This window comes from Aedes aegypti, chromosome 3, assembly GCF_002204515.2.
Source record: "Aedes aegypti strain LVP_AGWG chromosome 3, AaegL5.0 Primary Assembly, whole genome shotgun sequence".
In the NCBI taxonomy this organism is placed as follows: domain Eukaryota; kingdom Metazoa; phylum Arthropoda; class Insecta; order Diptera; family Culicidae; genus Aedes; species Aedes aegypti.
Genome location: NC_035109.1, coordinates 91,426,354 through 91,446,724, shown reverse-complemented (window position 1 = coordinate 91,446,724; position 20,371 = coordinate 91,426,354). Strand labels below are relative to the sequence as shown.

At 42.3% G+C, this 20,371-nt stretch overlaps 1 long non-coding RNA gene across 1 annotated transcript; it reads right to left on the bottom strand.

The window, feature by feature from the left end:
- Positions 1–605: 605 nt before the first annotated feature.
- On the bottom strand, positions 606–1,245 carry LOC110679373. The gene is made up of 2 exons (XR_002502436.1): positions 1,071–1,245; positions 606–797 (listed from the first exon to the last, which is right to left on the bottom strand). It is a non-coding gene; the product is annotated as an uncharacterized LOC110679373 (long non-coding RNA).
- Between the last annotated feature and the right edge of the window lie 19,126 nt (positions 1,246–20,371).

The window sequence follows — 20,371 nt, the reverse complement described above, 5'->3', positions numbered from 1 at the left end:
TAACTTTGGGTAAACTCGAAAGAACCCAAATTTGGTTTATTCCATTGAACTTCGACGCTGGGTCGTTGCGTCTCTCTCTGTTTTTTAGAGATGGTCGGGTTTCACATTTTTCAAACCCGAACCCGACTCGTACCCGACTTATTTTATTTCTTAAAACCCGGACCCGACCCGAACCCAAGACTGTACCCGCATAAACCAAAACAATACAACCACTGTTTCCGAAACTATCCGCAACTATTTGCGACAATTTATGAACAGTTCCATATAACATCCAAAAAAACAATAAACCAACAATACCATAAACGATTTTTACAGTTTGGGGAATGGTATTTGGGAAAATAACAATGTGGGGAATAGGCGGTTAAGTTATGTAACCATACAAAAAAGGCCGATTTTCTCGAACATTTTTTTCCGTTTACAGTTTGAGGAACAGTCGATATACTGTAACAATCCACTGTAAAGCAAACAGTATCGAAATAGTGGAACAATAAAGTCGGTACTAAATTAAATAACGTATGTGTAATATCAGTTTTATGGTGCTTTATTGTAATTTTTACCCGATGCCATACTGTTGGTTTTTCTCATTTGAAATAAATAGGCGAACATAAGGTAAAAATATAATAATTGTATTCATATTGCCATCGATTCCAATTACACACTAGCGTTCATGGTGTTATTGCGGACACTATTTTTCCTGATGGAGGTTTTACACTCGTTTCCATATGTTTCCGCATGGCCAAGGGTCTAGTCATGTCGTGCCATTGCTTTCCTTTCACTTCTCAAATGGAGTACAGATTCTCTAAGAGAAAGGAAACAAACAGATATTATTGTCATATTCCTTGCATAGTATACGCCGCGCGGCGGATGGTTTGTTTTCCTTAGGGCACTTGCAAAATTTCACGCGATCTTCCTTTGGGAGAACGACGCACCTCACTTAAGCAAATACCGTAATGTTATTCTCCCATAAGAATCATAACGGGGTGAGAAAAGTGCCGCGCGTCGTTCCCGAAGGCCGCGTGAAGTTAATACGCCAGTAAAGACAATCACTATTCAATGTCACTAACACTTACCTTACAAAATCTTTGAGTGAAGTTTTCGATTAGTCCGAATGGAAAGGCAAATCCAAAGAATGGTAGAAAATCCGGCCTTCGATTCCAGGGGAAAAATCTGCGGTTTCTGCAATAACGATGAAGCGTTTGTGATGGGCAAATAACACCGACAGCACACAAGGATCAGCAGGCTTGTCATGGCAACAAGAGATTTTTTGGTGTGGAAATAGTAGTTTACGGAACAAGTTGCAGAATGATGATTTTTACAGCACGAGTCGTAAATTTATCCTACGAGGCTTGCCGAGTAGGATAATTACGACGAGTGCTGTAAAAATCGAGTTCTGCAACGAGTTACGTACAACATTTTTTGCAATTTCGTAGAAGACCACTTGAGGGTATCAGAAATTATATCGGAATGCATTCACCATTATTTTACAATTTCTGAGAAATTGTTGTGTAATGATTCATTACGCAACTCAAAACAGTTGCGTAATGAGAAAGCGTTGCGTAATGAATCATTACAGCACTGGTTTCAGTTAGGTAATGACTATTCCCGCATTGTATACTTCAGTGCAGGAAAGTAGGCCGTTTCATGACAGATTAGCGTGATGGAAAACAGCCTGTTACGATGAGAAATTGCAAAAAAGACTTTTTTTTCATTTATTTGCACTCTTTTATAAAATTTTCACTTTTTTGCTTTTTTTTACTTCAAGAACAAAATAAACAGGACACGCTAAAAACAACTCACAGTAGATGTAAAATTTTTATAATTTTGTTTGAAAAATATTGATTTTCGAATCAATGTCCCGACAAAAATCGCAATTCTTGATACATCCGCAAATCTTATAAATTTGGACAAAAATGATCTTCGGATCAGTTGTGATAGAGGGTAAGATAAATTCTATTGATTCATGAAAATGTAAACATAGTTCTGTTAGTTGTTTTAAGCGTTTGCAGCTAAATGAATTTAAAATATATACACTTACCAACGCGTGCAACTGTTCGCCAAACTGTTAAGCATTTGTAACATATAGTTAAATTTACATGTGTGAGTGTGTTACGGACTAGTTTGCGGATATACAACAGTGAACCATTTGGCGAACGTTGATGATATGTTTCAACAATATCTCACGGTTTGTCAGCTTTATATAGTTTTACAATGACATTACAGTTTAAGTAATTGTCACCATTCAGTATTTAATACTGAAATGATTCTTTATGGTCTTTAACTTTGAATTTCGTATTGTTTAACATAAAAGCAACTCTTTGTAATACGTTAACCTTAACGGAAATAAGTGTTTTACTGTTTTCAATGTATGATAAATTGTGTTTTCCTATGCGGGTAATTGAAAAGCAAACCCGGACCCGACCCGAACCCGAAAAATTTTCGCTGTTCAAACCCGAACATGACTCAAAACCCGAAAAAGTTTTCTAAGAAAAACCCTAGTAGAACCCGAGTTTGAAAAGATTATAAATTCATCGTTTCTGATGCATAGGGAAGCTTTTAGGTTGTTACTCTGTTCACAATTCTCACCAAACCTGACCCAAACCCGACTAAACCCGATTTTTTTCAAGCCCGAACCCGACCCGTACCCGATAATTTTGTAGCCTTCAAACCCGACCCGAACCCGAACCCGAACTCCGATTTCTATACATGGCAAAGCATAAGAATACGGGGTTAGATTTATGGAAAGCTATAAAATCCACAGACTATCGAGGAAAAATATAAAAATCAAAATATTGTGTCTATAATGAAGCCCATCAAAAGTTCAACATGTACTGAAAAGATTTCAAATAACTATTGTAGTTAATTTAATACAGTCTTCTAAGATCATCCTTCTGCTCCAAGATTTAAACAAGCATGCTTTGAATCCATCTCAATAAGCGGGATCGTTTTGAATCCTGATTTTTTCAATCTCAGCGTGCGGTATTTGCGCCAGGATTCAATCTCAGGATTGAATCACTGTCATTAAGTTCACAGGAGAACGATTAAATACAAGAATACAACATGCTCCCTGAATGAAATATTACTAAATGTTCCTCGTGTCCAATATAAATATTCGTCGTTTCAATGGGGATTCGGATGAACCAAACCTATGGAACGGGAGGCGCAATAGTAAGGAAAGCAATAAAATTATATCGGACGTCAGGAATGTCCTAGAGTTGTATCAAACCACCCTACTGGTTGGCCCTACTGGCGATCATTACCAGTCTAAAGTGTATTAAGTGAAACATTTGCCCGTCACAGCACTATGTTCGGTAAATTAATACTGGATAGCAGATCAGATGCGCTTGACAACGTGCCATGTCGGGTGCTTAGTCTGAAGATTCGGAAACAAATCTTTTTTTGTATTTCAAACTAGTTGTACCGGAACAAAATATAATTGTATTCATTCAATTCAACGCAATTAGATAACATAACACCGCGACAAATTAATCAACCTTGCACTCGTCTAAAAATTTGCACATCTGATGGACATCAGACATCATAGCAATCCTTTGGTGGAAAACGATAGGCTTATTCACATGACGTTCAAAAACAGCTGATCGGGGAGCTCTTTGACAGTTCTTCTATGAAAATGACAGCCTCGTGTATGCACCGGTCCTCCACCGATGTAAATGCATAGACGGATCTGTCACATGAAAAGGCCTATAAACAAAACTTGATACAGTGGAGTTGGATATTGAATAATTTCAACCACATCATTCATGCGAATATTAGTATCATCGTGTTGGACGAGCCTTTGCGTGCATGCGTTTTCTTAGAGAAAATCAAACTGGTCAGGCAAAACCTGTGTGCGGCATCATGTAAAAACCTTTTTGAGCTATTTATTGCTTTAAAGAACACATGACTGAAATTACCTTTTTATTTTTCTCGATATAAGTTTATTAGCAAATACATTTCGCGTGCAGCAAGGGAGCGGGAGAGATTGGTAATTGTTGTTTCAGGTCGAAAACTGCAGTCGGAGGTAAAGGATATTACTAGTTACTACACCATTTTTCTTACACATATCCAAAGATAATTTAATCCCGAAAGGATGCCATAGCCATCAGCGGAAAATCGTTTATATTGTTTGCAATTCAAAGCGTGTCATGTTTTTGTTGGCAAATGTTTTGATAGATGCACTGCAAGGCTGCAAGGCTTGCTGTGCTGGCGAATCAACGGTGTTGACATAACGTCAAACACATTATACTAGCTAAGCAGATCATTTTAGACGAAATCAATGTCAATATCATGCACTGTGAATTTAAATGGGGTAAACAATGTTTTATTCGCCTACTCATCTTCGCATTTTCTCGTACTCTAGGCGAAAATTAGGTATTGTTCTAAGATGGCTATCTGTTCTGTGATATTAGCCATACTTTTATCCGATTGTAAAAATAATGTATATATTTTTCTCCAGGCACTTTTACTTAAACGTGACAATGCGAAGAAAATCGATAGCCTAGTGTCATATTGAACAACTTTGGTCAGGGTACTGAGCTATCCGCAATACAAAAATTTTTCGCTCACTAGCGCTGCCTAGTCGCAAAATTTCGAAACTTTCGGCTCAAATAATGTTAGCCCTTGTGATACTAAGCAACTTTGCCAAAGACGCCATCTTTCTAAGTGGTCAAGCTACTGAGCTATCCACAAAATAAAAATTCCTTGCTCACTAGCGCCGCCTAGTGGCAAAATTTCGAAACTTTCGGCTCAAATACTGTTAGCCCTTGTGATACTGAGCAACTTTGCCGAAGACGCCATCTTTCTAAGTGGTCAGGCAACTGAGCAATGCGCAAAACAAAAATTCCTTGCTCACTAGCGCCGGCTAATGGCAAAATTTCGAAACTTTCGGCTCAAATAATGTTAGCCCTTGTGATACTGATCAACTTTGCCGAAGACGCCATCTTTCTAAGTGGTCAGGCAACTGAGCAATGCGCAAAACAAAAATTCCTTGCTCACTAGCGCCGCCTAATGGCAAAATTTCGAAACTTTCGGCTCAAATAATGTTAGCCCTTGTGATACTGAGCAACTTTGCCGAAGACGCCAACTTTCTAAGTGGTCAGACTACTGAGCTATCCACGAAACAAAAATTCCTTGCTCACTAGCGCCGCCTAGTGGCAAAATTTCGAAACTTTCGGCTCAAATAATGTTAGCCCTTGTGATACTGATCAACTTTGCCGAAGACGCCATCTTTCTAAGTGGTCAGGCAACTGAGCAATGCGCAAAACAAAAATTCCTTGCTCACTAGCGCCGCCTAATGGCAAAATTTCGAAACTTTCGGCTCAAATAATGTTAGCCCTTGTGATACTGAGCAACTTTGCCGAAGACGCCAACTTTCTAAGTGGTCAGACTACTGAGCTATCCACGAAACAAAAATTCCTTGCTCACTAGCGCCGCCTAGTGGCAAAATTTCGAAACTTTCGGCTCAAATAATGTTAGCCCTTGTGATACTGATCAACTTTGCCGAAGACGCCATCTTTCTAAGTGGTCAGGCAACTGAGCAATGCGCAAAACAAAAATTCCTTGCTCACTAGCGCCGCCTAATGGCAAAATTTCGAAACTTTCGGCTCAAATAATGTTAGCCCTTGTGATACTGAGCAACTTTGCCGAAGACGCCAACTATCTAAGTGGTCAGACTACTGAGCTATCCACGAAATAAAAATTCTTTGCTCGCTAGCGCCGCCTAATGGCAAAATTTCGAAACTTTCGGCTCAAATAATGTTAGCCCTTGTGATACTGAGCAACTTTGCCGAAGACGCCATCTTTCTAAGTGGTCAGGCAACTGAGCTATGCGCAAAACAAAAATTCTTTGCTCACTAGCGCCGCCTCGTGGCAAAATTTCGAAACTTTCGGCTCACATAATGTTAGCCCTTGTGATACTGAGCAACTTTGCCGAAGACGTCAATTTTCTAAGTGGTCAGACTACTGAGATATCCACGAAACAAAAATTCTTGGCTCACTAGCGCCGCCTCGTGGCAAAATTTCGAAACTTTCGGCTCAAATAATGTTAGCCCTTGTGATACTGATCAACTTTGCCGAAGACGCCATCTTTCTAAGTGGTCAGGCAACTGAGCAATGCGCAAAACAAAAATTCCTTGCTCACTAGCGCCGCCTAATGGCAAAATTTCGAAACTTTCGGCTCAAATAATGTTAGCCCTTGTGATACTGAGCAACTTTGCCGAAGACGCCATCTTTCTAAGTGGTCAGGCAACTGAGCTATGCGCAAAACAAAAATTCTTTGCTCACTAGCGCCGCCTCGTGGCAAAATTTCGAAACTTTCGGCTCACATAATGTTAGCCCTTGTGATACTGAGCAACTTTGCCGAAGACGTCAATTTTCTAAGTGGTCAGACTACTGAGATATCCACGAAACAAAAATTCTTGGCTCACTAGCGCCGCCTCGTGGCAAAATTTCGAAACTTTCGGCTCAAATAATGTTAGCCCTTGTGATACTGAGCAACTTTGCCGAAGACGCCATCTTTCTAAATGGTCAGGCAACTGAGCTATGCGCAAAACAAAAATTCCATGCCCACTAGCGCCGCCTGGTGGCGTAATTCCGTATTAAAATGGCCACCACATGTCAGCCCTTGAGCTACTGAACAACTCTTCCGAAGACTCCAACCTTCCAAAACATCAGGATTCAGAGATATCATATGTTACAAAATTTTGCATTCTTATCCCCCATGGTTCATATAGTGCAAATCAGAAAAAGCGCCCCTACCGGCCAAGTTCTCAACTAAAAGGATGATCCTCAACTCCTAAAGGTAGATCGTACTTAGTACTGAAACTTCGCCGAAGACAGTACTGTACTATCTCTTTTAGCATACGAGATATTCAACGACACCCCCAAAGTGATGAAATCCCATAAGCCCTGGGTCTCCTATAACGTAGATTCCTATTACGCCCCCCAACCATGTGTCTAATAGGAGACCTGACTGTACGCGCTTCTGCAGTGCGTTGTTGCCAATTTAATCAGAAAATTCTACTTCATGCCCAAAATGAATGTTTTCGAGAAAATTGATTACGCCTTCGCCATTGTTTGGTTGTAGTTTTGTATGGTTGTTTACCTTTTAGAACCAGCGACGCGTTGAGGTAGCAGTAAAGAGCCTTCCTTGCTGAACGCACTCGGTCCAAGAATTGTGACATTTGAGCGGGCAAGCTTCCGTATGCTCCCCAGGTATTCTGGCCAGCTCTAGTGTCAAAAGTCTTGGACCGCATGGATTCGGTTCTATCGGTGAATAAGACTATATGCATCAGTGATGCAGTAACTTAAACGTTATAGCCGAATAATGTTGGCTTCAAATATTCACATCTGTAAAGCATGTAATAGTTGGAGTCCAATATTTGACTGTCATTGGACTGATGGACTAACTTTTGATCAGCACTAACGAAATTCTGATATTTCCAAATATAAATTTCGATCACTGTCAGATCAGAGTCACATTGTATACTAATAACTTGAACCAGAAAAAATATTTTGATAGTTATGTTTCCATTATCAGCTGGCAAGTTTTCTATAATCTTTTTGAAGACTATTCTGAAACATCTGTAGGTTTTTTTTTTCTAAATCAAAATATTTGATGTAAGATTTTATTTTGTTTTTGGTATAAATGGCTTTAGTGTGCATAATTGTACATGTACATGTAAGGAAATGTATGTATGTCTGTATCTTACTTACGTGGGAGAGCAGAAAATTGAATTGAAGTCACTAAATGATTTAGTTCCGGCATGCACCTTTCGCCTCTGAAATTTTTATTATTTATGTTACAATTTCTTTATCAGGGTACGTCCATAAATTACGTCACGCAAAGTTTTGCCATATTCATCCTCCTCAATTTTCCTCTGTATCACACTTTTTGTATCGATTCCAATTTTTATATGGGTAGTCACGTTTCATTGTAACCCCCTCCTTCCTCTTCTGTACGTGACGTAATTTATGAATTACCCCTCACCAGCAGTTTTTTCCAACTTGTTTACATTATAATGAGTCGAACTGCATGAAAATATATTTGATTAATCTCAAAAATAAACTTATAGAACAGCTAGATATGGACGACATACTTTCATGAATTTTTTTGGATCCCTACCATAGACTTGAAATTTTTTGGTGAAATAAGGTTTAATTTATGGGAATACGACTATGAGTAATAAGAACGGAGATAAATTCCAATTGTGAGATACCTTGGGCGTTAACGGGTTAATCTAATTTATGTATGACGAATCTCCTTTTTTCTACTTGGAATTGAATTGAATTTGGATTGGATTGTATTTATGCATCTTGAGCTCCTGTACTTCCCTTGCTCTCTTTATACTGCATATGGGGCTGACGTAACGCCAGGGCCACGTTTCTACTGCCGCTTCTGTGATTCATACGCTTCGTTGCTCTGCTGCGACGTGTTTGTGGCTCGCATCTCGCCAGAGCCCTATGCAGCTTTTGCGCCTGCTGCTAGTCTAGTGATTCCCGAGCTCTCCAGGTTGGGCCAGTAGGATGCCGAGGTCGGTCCAGCGATTCCGATTGGAGGGTCGCTTCCGGTTCACTGGCGCCCCGACGACCTAAAACTGGTGATTTGTCACTATCGATACTCGGCAAAGTTACCGATGGTGGAGCTAGCATACTCCAGCGGATAGTTCCCGACGTAGGAATACATCCCGAAACCGTTAGCGTAACGCGATTCCTGCTGCGCGTAACTGCTGCTGACCGGTGAAGTGCCGAGATCGATCCAGCAATTCCGGTTGGAGCATGGCTTCCAGTTCATTGGTGCCCCGACGACTTAAGCCGGTGACTCGCTACGGACTACTCAGAATAGTCTCCGACGGTGAATCTATCCTACTACGACGAAGATTTCCCCGACGGTGGCAGATATTGAGGTCGGAACAGATGGTGGACTTTACTTACTCCGAAGCTGACCGGGCAGATGCCGAGGTCGGTCCTGCGATTCCAGTCGAGAGAAGCTTCTGGTTCGCAGGCGCCCGACGACCATGTGCCGGTGCTGTTTCGTGATCTACTCAGCTAGTCCCCGGCGGACGTACACCGACGCGATGTTGGTCGGTTAAGTGTAGGGGTCGGTCCTGCTATTGCGGTTGGAGGATGACTTCCGGTTTGCAGCTAAGACAAGACGTGACAGGTCAAAGTACAAAAACGAAACCAATTGCCTGTCAAAAAAGACCACTTCTCATTGGTCGTTTTGGCAAAGGCCTACTTTCACATCGTTGATTTGGATTGCAACAGGGCATTTTGTTGCTAGCCCGGCCGTGTTGCTAGTTCATAAATTTGAGTTTTTATCAAAAGTTTGGAAATTTTTCATGAAATCTTTTTGTTTCAAATTTATTTATATTCGATGTTAAGTTCAAAGCATGCGATCCTACAATGCTAATATAAATAAAAATACCTAATTGAGACCATTATCATCGAAATTGTGTCGATTTTCTCTGAAATATCGCCAGTTTTTGAATTTCAAACTGATATTTTTATAAATATAGCAACTCTAATACACTAATTGAATGAAGCGTGCAAGAAACATTCAAATTATGAGCCTTTATATTTGAATTTGATCACAAGATTTGTTTAAAAAGGAAACTGGTAACACTGGCTTCTGCATCGTCAAGGTAATCGGCTGAATAACAACGGGGCAGTCTTAGTTGAGCTGTCACGTCCTGTCCTAGGTTTGCAGGTGCCTCAACGGCTTATTGCCGATACTAGCCTACTCCGGTTGCGCCCATTGGTCTCCTTCATATGCTCGCTTTAACCGACTGACTTGTCAAGTGCCGAAGTCTGTCCTACGATAACGGCTGTCCCAACGACTCAGAGCCATGTGCTGTCCGCTGCGTTAAGTTCCGTTGCTCCTCTTTGTTGTAAAAACGACATCAGCTGGACGATTGTCCTGTTTATCGCGTCCCATTTCTCTTCTTTAGCACACCTTCGTTGGACGAAATTGTGCACATTAACGTCATTACCAACGACGGATCTCTTCTCGGATCGCTCATGCTCGAAGCGCGGACATTCGAAGATGCTCAGGGGTTTCCTCAACATCGCCGCACCCGGTACATAACGGCGACCTTGCGCGTCCAAACCAGGTATTTTTTGAAGCAGCCAAATGGAAATTCATCTCTCCGTGTTTTCTGTTTAACCATATCGACAGGCACGGAATTAGTTGGTGCGTCCATCTACCGGTCTCAGCGCTATCCCGTTGCTGTTGCCATTTCCTCATGGTCTTTTCCAAATTCCCCGCGTGTCTCGATCCCTGTAGCACTCGCTATCCTCTCCAAGTTGGAGACTTACAGGGATCTATCCTGCAATCACATAGACTGCCTCCGATGAAATCGTGCGATACGCATTCGACACACGCATGGTCATCAGTCTGAACGTACTGTTTAGCCGGGAGCAGTTCCTCTTCGTCTGCAGTGCTGTCACCCACACGGGTTTAGCGTATCTACGTATCGATGTAAACACGCTCGCCAGTAGCCATTTCTTGCTGCTGCTGATCGCTGAATTGTTGGGCATGATCCGGGATAAAGCTGATATAATCTTCACGGCCCTCTCACATGCATTATTGACATGGCCGTTGAAGCTCAGCCGATCATCGATCATCACTCCAAGGTGTCTGACTTCCCGCTTTGAGTCAATGGTACACTGTCCAACCGAGATTCTCGCTTGCTGTACTGCCTTTCGGTTGTTTATCATCACTACTTCGGATTTGTGATGGGCTAACACTAGCTTCTTCCCTCGCATCCATTCTTTCACGGCGTCTACTGCCTCAGTAGCAAGTATTACTACCTCCTACTACGATCTTCACATTCCGAGGGAAGCTCAGCTCCAACACTCCATCATACCTACCGTTTCAGAGAGTCGAGCCAAGAATAGAACCCTGTTAAACTCCCGCGGTGATTGTTGTGTACCGTAAAATCGGGTGAAATTGATCACTGTGTCAATCGATTTTATTTCTAACTTATAGAGCACAAAAATCAATGCAATATATAGTAAATGAACGTTGCTTGTCTTAACTACTGTCTAATTGTATGTTGTAAAGTTTTTTGTGTTAAAGAATGTTTATTTCTATGAAAATAATGGAAAATTCGATAATCGTGTTCGGTGTGACATTAGCAGGCATCAATAAACTTCTAGTTTTAAACAAGGATTTGGATATGGTGTCAACCTGAAAGTTTATAAGGATACTTAAAATATATCCCCAAAATAGATTTCATCATCTAAATTCGTTGCAATTTGATCATTTTGTTGAAATAATTGAATTTTTGATTAATATCAGAAGATTCCTTGGGGAATTGCCTACATTTAGGCGTTTTCTACGGTATTCTTGAAATTTAATTATTTATTATTTCCATAAATCTTACGTTGTTAAGATTTATGTAAGCATATTTGGATTCAGAAAACTCAAATTAATAAAACAAAGTTGTTTTCAAACTTAACAATAACAGTTTGACAAGTGATCAATTTCACTCTGAAAGAGGATCTCCTGATTTTTTATTTTAGAGACGATTTTTAGCACTAAAATCACATCCGGATGAAAATTTCGGTATATGAGCCAATGAGGCTCACCGTCGTACTTGTTTTCCAGTATTCAATTGTTTGGCTTTGGCAACATCATCATAGAAATCAGACATGGAAAACAGTACAAAATGATCAATTTCACCCAAAATCACGGTACCTTTTCCAGCGTCTGTTTCGTAGATCAGTGTACGATTTTGAAAGTAGCTCCTCAAAATCTAACACAGATACTCGGGGACCTTCAATTTGTGCAGCGATTCGGCGATCGCAGCCAAACTGGAACTGTTGAAGGCATTTTTTTCGTCCAGACTGACCACTCCGCAGTATCGATTACCTCTCCTTTTTATGCTTACGCGCCGTCTCCATAGCTTCCACCCTGAACATATTCGGAATTTCTTGGATTTCTGCTTTCAGAGCTACGTTGGGGATACCGTCTGGTCCCGAAGCCTTCCTGGTTTTTAAGGCTTTCACCACCGCGATCGTTACCTGAACTTTTTCTTCATCGCCATCCTGAGCTCTACGGTGTGGATGGCCAGCTCGTCGGGCCGTGTCGCGGGAATAGTGCTTCAATGATGTTTTTCATCTTCTCCGGGCGCCTATCGGGTGACAGCTGGGCCTCTTAACTTCGCCATTGCAACTCTGTAGGCGTCATCCCACCGATTTGAATTGTTTCCCTGTTGTGAGCGGTTTTTTGCCGCCTTTTATGCTGGTCTTTAATCTGCTCTTTCAGCGTCGTTGCGGGCTCCCTGCATCATTCTCCTAGCCCGAAAGCAGCTTGTACGCAGATCGGCAATCGTCGAGCTCCACCTGTAGGCTGGGCGGCGACCATGTCTCGGTTTACCCTCCCTCGGTATGGTTGCATCGTATGATCGTGCTAATGCCGCTCTCAACTCACTCGCAGTAAAGTGCTTAGCATTGCGCTCCAACCTCAACGCCTCAATGAACACCTCCTTGTCTAACTGTGACGTTTTCCACCTCCACTCCTTTGATTGAGTCGCACGCGCTTCCAACTGCTGTCCGCTACCAATATTATACCGAAACGCTTGGTGGTCGCTGTAAGTATACTCCTCACTCACTCACCAGTTCACATATCCTGACAGCCCAGGGCTACAGAAGGTTACGTCCATAATTGACTCTCGGCCATCCCAACGGTATGTGCTGGTGGCACCATTTTGGGCAACAACTGCTCCCTCTTAGGTTGGTGAATCTACTGTGAGGTGAGTAGCAGCTACAGAAGAATACTTCGTTATTTTTGGCTATAATAAAGCCTCCATATGTACGGTTTACCACTTCTTGGAAAGGATGTCTTCCCTCCGTCCATATTGCCACTGATTTTGCGTTGTCTGTATTGCTCCGATATAATAGCCACCACATCGCAATTGCACTCGGTCACATATTGCCTCAGCAAGTGTTGTGCTGTATCACAGTGGTTGAGGATAATTTGTATTACCTCCACTGTGGTTTGGTAGCAGTCGCCTTTATGAAGGCCGGACATCGCAAGCCTCTTGTAACGTGGTTGTTACTCTCTCCGTTAGCGCAGATCATACCATTTGGAGGCTTCCGACAGGCTTGCGCCTTGAGGCCTTCTTCTCTGCACCTTCCGTATAAATAACCTCTGTCAATCCCCTTGTAGAATCTAGCAAGATAACCGTAATCGTGGCATCTATAGCATGCTTCCGGTTTCTGAGAGACTCTCAGTGAACATACCGATTAGCCTATTTATATCTTCTCCGTTTTTGATGCCTTGACGGCCGCTTTAATCGGAAGCCTTAGCATTTTGGATTGCCCTTTCCTTATGCGAATCGGCATCTGCACTTCATCTAGCTCGCACTGCTCCTTCATAGCAGACCCTTACATCTTCGTTCGTTGAGGTTACATCCATGTTCTTGCATCCAAGAAAGAACGAAAGAACTGTAACAATTGAGTCCCTGAGGAAGGTCCCAAACGGACCGAAACGTTGGACAAAATAAAATAACAGTTTTTAATTTTGTCAAGACTGAAAAGCCAATATATCACCAACTTGCATTCAAGGACCGCCTCCGGGCACACGGCTCTCACTTGTACCGTATTACCCATGGCTTAATCGGTGCGCTCTTTGTAGGAAGAGCTGCTTGCCATCGGGTCTATTTTTAGCCCCAGGATCATATTTCCGGTACGGGTGCGCCTGACCTTCGCACGTCTGCTCCTAGCTGTTCGAGCTCCGGGTTTGTCCGCATTGCACGGAGAACCTTCTCGTACGAGTCATCGCTTGCTTCGACTATAAGCGCTTCGCCTCTCTTTCGGCTCTTGAAGAGTTTTTGTTTTCGTCTTCCGATTTTTTCCCTTGACGATTTCCCATGGGGTATTGTTGCCTTCCTTGGTGGTTGCTGCTTTCGCTGGAAATGTCTCGCAGATGCGAGCGCCCTTGTGTTTCTTGGAATCACCTGTCTCGGTTTCTTGGCCTCTTCAGCGTGAAGGACACGCTTTCCGACTTCTGAGATTTGTCCCTTTTTTCGTTGGTTTCCCTCACAGAAGTGATTGGCATCGCCGTTAGTTGAGTCGACACTAGTCTTATTTCTAAGACAGTCTTGGCCGCCGACAACTCCTTCTCAGGCGATTCCGCTTTCTGTACAACGGCTGCCCATTCCTACTCAGCTAGTCCAAGGGTTCCTTGGATCTTCTAGCTACGATGGTGGTGTTCTTACTAAGCCACCTTTAGCGGAAGGGTTCACCGCGCCTTCTTCGATTGCAATTAGACCCTCTTCCATTCTTCAGGGTCCCTCCTCTGGGCCGCTATCATTTTACGCCGTACGTAGTCGCCTTCATGATCCCATGGTAATCCATGCAAGAAGCATGCAAGGGTAGACCGATCCCTTAAGAGAATCGTGTTTCAGAACCGGATCAGTGTAGAACGGGGTTTGATCATCCGAGCCTAATACCCATCACTTAAGATGGACGGCTTCCGAACGTATCTAGAGACCTGTCAAGGTTTTACCGGGACAGGGGCAATGGCACTATTAGCCTAATAGTCGTTTCAAGTTGGTATTACCCACCCTTACTTGGGGAATGGAATAACACGACTGTCAGCTCGGTGTCGCAATGTAGTTTATAATCCGTAATCCGTATCCTGTCCGTTGAACTACGCTGTGACTAGTTGTTTGGCTCTTTGGCTCTTTGACTCTTTGGCTCCTTGGCTCTTTGCTCTTTGGCTTTATGGTTTATGGACTCTTTGGCTCTTCGATTCTTTGGCTCTTTGGCTTTTTGGTTCATTGGCTCTGTGGCTCTTTGGCTCTTTGGATCTTTGACTCTTTGGCTCTTTGAATCCTTGGATCTTTGGCTCTTAAGATCTTTCGATTGTTGGCTTTTTGTATCTGTGGCCCTTTTTTATTTGCTCTTTGGCTCATTGGATCTTTGGCTCATTGGATCTTTGGCTCTTTGGCTCTTTGACTCTTTGGACTTTTGGCTCTTTGAATCTTTGGCTCGTTTATTTGCTTTTTGGTTCGGCTCTACGGCTTTTTGGCCTTCTGGCTCTTTGCCACTTTGATTTTTTAGTCAATTGGCTCTTTGGCTCTTTGACTATTTGGCTCTTCGGTTCTTTGAATTATTGGATTTTTGGCTCTGTGGCTCTTTGGCTCTTTGGATCTTTGACTCTTTAGATCTTTGATTCTTTGTTTCGTTGGCCCTTTGACTCTTTGGATTTTTAGCTCTTTGGCTCTTTGGTGTTTTGGCTCATTGATTCATTGGTTCGTTGGTCTTGGCTTTGGCTTTGGCATTTGGCTTCTGGCTTTGGCTTTTGGCATTGGCTTCTGGCTTCTGGCTTCTGGCTTTGGCTTCTGGCTTTGGCTTCTGGCTGGCTTCTGGCTTTGGCTTCTGGCTTTGGCTTTTGGCTTCTGGCTTTGACTTCTGGCTTTGACTTCTGGCTTTGGCTTCTGGCTTTGACTTCTGGCTTTGGCTTCTGGCTTCTGGCTTCTGGCATTGGCTATGGCTTCTGGTTTTGGCTTCTGGCTTTGGCTTCTGGCTTTGGCTTTTGGCTTTGGCTTCTGGCTTTGGCTTTGGCTTCTGGCTTTGGCTTCTGGCTTTGGCTTATGGCTTCGGCGTATGGCTTTGGCTTCTGTCTTTGGCTTCTGGCTGGCTTTTGGCTTTGGTTTCTGGCTTTGGCTTTTTGCTTTGGCTTTTGGCTTTGGCTTTGGCTTTTGGCTTTTGGCTTTGGCTTTGGCTTTGGCTTTTGGCTTTGGCTTTTGGCTTTGGCTTTTGGCTTTTGGCATTGGCTTTGGCTTTGGCTTTGGCTTTTGGCTTTGGCTTTGGCTTTGGCTTTTGGCTTTGGCTTTGGCTTTTGGCTTTGGCTTTTGGCTTTGGCTTCTGGCTTTGGCTTTGGATTTGAGTTTATATTGCGTTTGTTGTTGTGATTGTGATTATTATTACAGTTGCGATTCTTATTTTTTGAATATACTTTCTGTTTGACATTGACCCTTTAAGGTCTTGCACTATCATGTGCTGATTCCTTGTCTTCCGATGTGAACTTTAAAGACAAGAGCTCTTAATTGTCATCGTTCGTTCTGCGCCCTTTGATCAAAGGCTCAACCTTGCCTATATGCCAATATTTTATCTGATAATTTATGGCTTCGTCGTTCCATGAGCCCTTTCCTGCGGTTGCCCCAATTCTTCCCCAAAGAACCCGCTCAAAAGTCCAAAAGTTATAATTTATCGATGTCGGCAGTCGAATGAATTGAGAAACACAGCTGCCTTCGAGGCGGAGAAACATAACACTTTAAAATCTGATCCCCCTCTAGCAAAGCTTTCCCGTCACGGATGCTGCCCTTAAGTTAAGAAACAAGGCTTCGGAAGCATAAACGGAATGAGGCTGGCATTAATTGCTCTCCTCGTTGGTCCTAGCTGTTGCTGTAAGTTTCCGGATTTGGGAACAAATCATCCGGATTACCGCCGCCAACTTTCGACGACGGTTGGGTTACGAGTTTTTCCGGGAGATGAAGAATCATACGATAATGGGCCGAAAGTCGCAAGAATCAGAGGGATGCGAGCTGTAACCAACTCTATAAAATGGGCGGGAATCAAAAGGGTGGAAAGTGGAAAATTACAATTTTTCATTCATAAATCATTTTTTTGGGACGGGAGATGTGTGTGGGTTTTGGAATGCTTTCTTTGAGTAATAAATGTTACTGTTTGAGCTTTTCATGGACCATGAATGGAACGGAAACCTTAATTATTCTAGTCCACTCATCAAAGCTATAAAATGTACCATAGCTTGGGTTGATGGGTTTCTAATAAATAACGTATCAAGATTGGCTTTAGAATATATGCCTACAATCAAATATTATAGAACAAAATCACTCAGAAGTGATTGACTTCAGCCTATTTTGCATTATATATATCACGATTAAAGTTAGGTGTCAATATGACTCCAAGCCATAGGTGATGTAACTTTTGTTTCTGGCACAGACATAAAGCTCAGAAACGTCAAAAAGAGGTGCATCACCAAATCTGACACAAGCAGACCCTTGAATGAGATATGGCAACACTAGTTAGGCTAGACATCGGTTCAAAGGGAATTGATTATGAGCAAAAACGAGTTGCTCCTTGTAAAACGCTCCTCAGCCCACATTGTCACATTCCTTGCACCACCGAGCCCAAAAAAAAAACGCAGATGACATCGCTGAAGACGACACCGAACCAGCAGTTCAGTCCTGTTCCTAACAATGCTCAAACAATTTTAATTTATCTTGTGCATTTTTAATTACGGAACCATCGTGCAAACCGAACCGTCGTCATCCATGTCGTAGTCGTTGTCCTCGGTGTCGTTTCTCTGTTGTGGCGAGAAGCATCCAGCCGAACCCAGACCATGGGTGTAGTCAGGATTTTTATCAGGGTGGAGGGAGGTGGGGTGTGTGTCAAGAAATCAATGGTGGAAAGTGGTGAGCATGTCTGCTGAACCGGAACAAAAACAAAACAAAATGCTCGTGAGCATCAGAGTGCTGATTTACTCGCATCTGTCGTGACCGCGAGTAAACGAAGCTAAAGTGATTCGTGAACGTAGTCGGAGCAGTACAGAGTCAATTGCACTTATGGGAAGAAGCTGATTCCGCTCCAAGATTTCTGGGCTTTCAAGGATTTAGACTACAAATTTGACGCAATTTCATGGTTTTAGGAATACTGAGAGCATTTTGTTATTTCGTCAACCAAGAGCCCCCTAGCTACGCTACTGCCTGATGTTGAAAGCGAAGCGAGTTGCCAAGAATTCCCGCCTCACCGAAAAGTGGTTTCGGCCAGTCAGTGGTGGACAGAAGGCGGTGCGGTGTTGACCGACCAGGCCGGGCGTGTACCTACAGCAACTTTGAGATCGCAATTTTCCACCACGGTCACCCCATTATAATGGTCTGGATGTTTAATTTAAAAAGTTTTGACGGCCGACCGCAGCCTCGGCCAGCCACATGGGTTTTCGTTTCGACTCGGAGCGGGCATTTTTCTGCGGTTTGTTTTGTGTTTATTTGCACTTGCCGGGCCCCGATAAGGTGCGTTGTTTGCGCTCGTTGGATCGCGAACCCGATGAAGGAGGCTGATAAGCCGGGAGAATATGAAAAAAGGTTTTGTTGAAGAATAATACAGTGTTTTTTTTTCGGTGTTTCAAGTTTGAACCGAAACCGAAACCACACTCGGTATGGTTATGATTTACAAGTCATGAAATCAGTCATAGCTCATGATCAGAATTCTTCATAAGCCTAACATCCTGAGTGACAACACTGAACGGTGAGCTTTGCATCAACTCACTTGTATCGATCACCAATTCGACGGAATGGTTTTGTGGCAGAGTACGTGGCTCTCAGAAGGCTTTTCGTACGAATCCCGCTGTGCCATTTTTGTTTTTCAGTTTTCATTTTGTCGCCCAGTCTACAAGAAGAACATAATAGAATACGACAATTACAAAGGGATTATCCTGCTGAATTCCGCGTACAAAATAGTGTCACGCATCAGCTCTAGGAGTCCTTCTTCGGTGAATACCGAGCTGGTTTTCAAATTGGCCGTTCGACAACCTTGCCATGATAAAGTCTGGGTGTATAACTTGCCGACTCATCATCTCTTTATTGATTCCATGGCAGCATGCGATTCAGTGGAAAACAATGAGCTATGGATGATAATGTTTGAACATGGAATGTTGAATGGTTCAGAGCCAGGTGTTTGGAATGCAGACGAGGTGTTAGCTTCGTTTGTTAAAGTCAAAGAGAGCAGAAACTCTATTGAAAATCCTCTGCAGTCCGTAAATAGGACCGAACATGCTATAGTTAGTTCGATGGAGAGATAATCTCAGCGTCACGTTATTCCGAAGGGCTCTGGGCTGCACATTTTTGTTTACGTGGTCCAGCAGGGCAGGGCAATCTTCGTGTCCTTGCACAATATCGGCAATTAACAAAGCTCTAGCTGTATCTCTGTGGACGGACAGGGGTTCCAGACGAATAAGTTGGCAACGGCTTTCATAGCTTGGTAGCCGATAGGGATCCGACCACGGTAGTCTTCGCAGTGCAAATCTCGAAAATCTCCTTTGAACGGATTCAACTCTCCAAACTCCATTGTTGTAGTGAGGCGTCCAAACTACCGAGCACTATTCTAAGATGGAACGAGACAGGGAGCTGTAGAGCGATTTTAGACAGTAGATATCCAAGAAATGTTTTGAAAATCCTAAGAGAAGGCCTATTATTTTGGAAGCATTGTCGATGACGAACGAGGGTGAGACTATCTGCATACACCTACATTCAGTACAAAATTTTATAGTTAGGCTGCACATAATAATTATATGTGAGAATGACAGTCATTGGCTATGTTGCTAATATGAATCATCAATTCAAAATTGATTACAGATTTTCTGCACCATTTCCTATGATCATCGGAAAGGAACTGCAAATTATATTTTTAATTCGTGTTTTCTTTTTTCAGGATATATTAGCAATATGTAATTGCAGGAAGCCATCGTAAACATTTAGTATAAAAGGATATCGTTTTTTTTTTCATGCTTGTTGGAACAATATGTTATTATGTATTCAATATTTATCATATTTCATTCAACGATTCTAGGTCAAACTATCGAGTTATTGCATATTTTTTATATTTTACATTATTGTATTTATTTTTATCACATAACAATCATTTAATTGAACCGTATAATACGGGTGATATTGGGAGGGTGCATCAGGGCGTCATTGAAGTTACAGCTGTACAATGGAGTGGAGTGCCAGCCGGAGTCAAGGGTCGAAGAAACCGTAACATCCTTGTAGATGGGTTCTTCTATCCCAACAGTTGTAATGGATTTGACGCGCTCTTCTTATAACAAACCATCCCGTGGATAACTTGACAGGTATTGCATGGATATTCAGGATAACTCACAAACAGATAAAAATAATTAAATTCCAGTGTAGTGTAAACAGCGTGAACGTAATTCATGTATTGTTACAGCATCACGTTTAATATTCAACTAAAGATGCAAGAATGTTACATGATCGTGTGAATTTTAAGTGCATTCGATATTTATCGTTGTTTATTCAGTTTATTTTGATGTTCCAAATATGTGCATGAAAATAAACTGAAATTTACAACATATGTTTAGCTGTGCAGGTCTCTTGGTGAAAACGATCCTGACCGAATAAGGAATACTGGTGGGCAATTGTCTCTTTTTGTTGCGCGAGAACGATATCACCGAGCATTTTGAAGGGTAAACAACCATCCGGTTTAAATGGCACCAGTTAGCAAAAGCGTTCAGGTGTAGTTGAAGAAATCTGCAGTCATCAGTTGAGCGGATTCGAAGAAAGAGCTTCAGGGCATCTGCGTAAGAAAACCGTGGTCTTTCGATCAC